This window comes from Eulemur rufifrons, chromosome 9 (assembly GCF_041146395.1).
Source record: "Eulemur rufifrons isolate Redbay chromosome 9, OSU_ERuf_1, whole genome shotgun sequence".
Taxonomy (NCBI): domain Eukaryota; kingdom Metazoa; phylum Chordata; class Mammalia; order Primates; family Lemuridae; genus Eulemur; species Eulemur rufifrons.
Window position 1 is genome coordinate 13,419,664 of NC_090991.1, and position 2,505 is coordinate 13,422,168.

The window sequence follows — 2,505 nt, forward strand, 5'->3', positions numbered from 1 at the left end:
CCAGCCAAGAGCCATCTCTCAGATTTTACAAGACAGGAACTCCCTCTTCCGCCTCTGTCCCTTCTCCAGCCCCACCTGCTTTTGTACCTCCTGCCCCCTTCCCTCCTGAAAGGGCTCCTGCCCTGTATCCAAGCCCGCTCCCCAGCCCAGACACCTCTGGCAGAAACTGTCTCTTCTCCCTCCCACTCCTGCCTTCCGTCCCCTCTTCTGCCTCCTCCTGGCCCACACCCCCCTGCAGCTCCCCGCTCCCTTGCTCCCTTCATTGCCACTCTTCCAGAAAGACCAGTCCAGTCTTCCCTCTGCAATTGGCCTCCACCCCTACTACTTCTCCTTGATGCCATTGCCAAGGTCACCAATAGTGTCTTCGTTGCCAAATCCAAGCAGACACTTAGCCTGTGGCCTGTCCACATCTGACAGTGTTGCCCAGGCCCTCCATGTTGAAAGATTTCCTTCCAGCAGCTCCTAGAACCCACCCTCTCCTGATTTTCCAGCCAGGGTGGTGTGCAGGCAAAAGACAGTTTGCAACTGCAGCTCTGACACAGCTCACTGTGTGTCCTCGGGCAAGTTGCTTAACTCTCCAAGCCTCCTCTGTGGGTCAGGGATTATAATAACCTTTACTAGGGTTGGGGTAAGATATGATATGTAAGGTGCCTAGCACAGAGCCTGGCACACAGTAGTGCTCTGCCCATCCACCTATCTACTCTTTCATTGGTGGAGTCACGTAGTTGTCCTTGGATATTTTTTCTCCCTGTGGCAGTACAACCTTTGGTTCTTGGCTGGACATGTGCCTGTCTAGAATGGAAGTTGCATTTCCCAGCCGCCACTTGCAGCTGGGTCTTGTCATGTGACTAAGTTCAAGCTAACGAGATGTATGTGGAAGTGTCATGTGACAACTTCTGGGAACTTTCCTTAAAAGAGAGTTGGTGCAGATCCTTTGCCTTCTTCTTCATCTTTTTCTCCATCCCACTGCCTGAAATACATATGTGATGGCTGGAGCTCTAGCTGCTATTCTGAACCATGCATGAGGTGCAGAGCCACACCCAGAGGTTGCTTGAATTATTCATTCAACAAACATCCATTGAGCACCTATGCCATGTGTCAGGCTGTGTGCTGGATGAATCAGGCACAGGCCCTGTCCCCAAGCAGCTCCCAGTCCAGATAAGGACCAGGAAGGTAAACAGATGCTAGGTTCAAGGAAGTGTCGCAGGCATTGAATTGAGCCCTGAAAGACAAGGAGAAGTTAGATAGGCAGGTGGTTAGAATAAGGTTAGAGAGGGCTTGATTGGACCTATTCTCAGGGCAGTAGTAAGCCATGAAGGATTCCCCAGCAGGAGCTGACTGACTAGTTGGACCTGTGTTTCTGAGAGATTGTTCTGGCTGCCAGGTGGAGAAAGGCTAGTGGGAGGTGAAACTGGATGGGGTGGGAGGCTGGTGAAGAGGCTGCTGCAGCAATCAGATGCAAGCTGGTGGTGGCCTGAGCTCAGGGAAGGGCAGAGGGGTGGAGGAGCGTGGACAGATTCCAGGGATACTTAAGAGGCAGAGTGGCAGGAACTGGAGATTGATTGGACCGGGCAGGAAGCGGGTAGGCTGCAGATGACTCCCAGGTTTCTGGCTCCAGTTCTGAGACAGGGACACAGGAGGCCAGGTGTGGAGGAGTGATATGGGGCTCTGTTTAGGGCAAGTGGTGGTGAGACGTGCCAGAGTCGCCTCAAGTGGAGAAGTTAGCATAACTGAACCAAGAGATGGTGAGCTCGCCAGGGGAGAGGTGGAGGCAGAGTCCCCAGGAACTGCCACTGTGGAGGTCACCACATCCTGTTGAGTTCCCCCATTCCCTCTGCCCCAGCTAGGCCACTCCTGCCGCTGCTCACAGAGCCCTTCCCCAAACATGCTTCCCACTCGGACCCCAGCACTCTATGATAAACTACCTCCCAGCCTCCCTAGCACCCAGCCAGTAGAAGGCTAAACTCCTGGGCCTGCCATTCGGGCCTTGCTCCCTGTCCTGCTCTCATCATCTGTCGCCCACCTCACTCTGCCCCTCTTTGCTCTCACAGCGCCTCAGCCCCGCAGGGAGGGGGCGCTCTTGCCCCTGCAGGCCGGGATGGGGGACAAAGGGTTTTTCGGGAAGCACCCGTATTCTTCGGGCCCAGCTGAAGGGCTGACGCTCACGCCGCGGCCTGGAGAGATTTGGGGGGACCCCAGGCAGCGGGTGTCGGGGCGCCGGGGGCGTGACGAGGTCCGGCCCCGCCGCAGGGGGAGGGGCCCCTCCCGCGCCCCCTCCCGCCGCGGCCCCTCCCCTCCGGGAGCAGGCGGGAGTCCCGGGCGCTGATTGGGCGGCGCCGGGCCGCGCGGCCAGACCAATGGGCGCGGGCGGGGCGCGGCGGCGGGCGGGGGCGCGAGCGCTGCCTGGGGCCGCGGCGCCGGCGGTCTGAGCTCGGCGATCCGGGCTCCGGCGGGGCGGCGGGGCGGCGGGGCGGCGGGGCGGCGGGGCGGCGGGGCGGGGCGCGC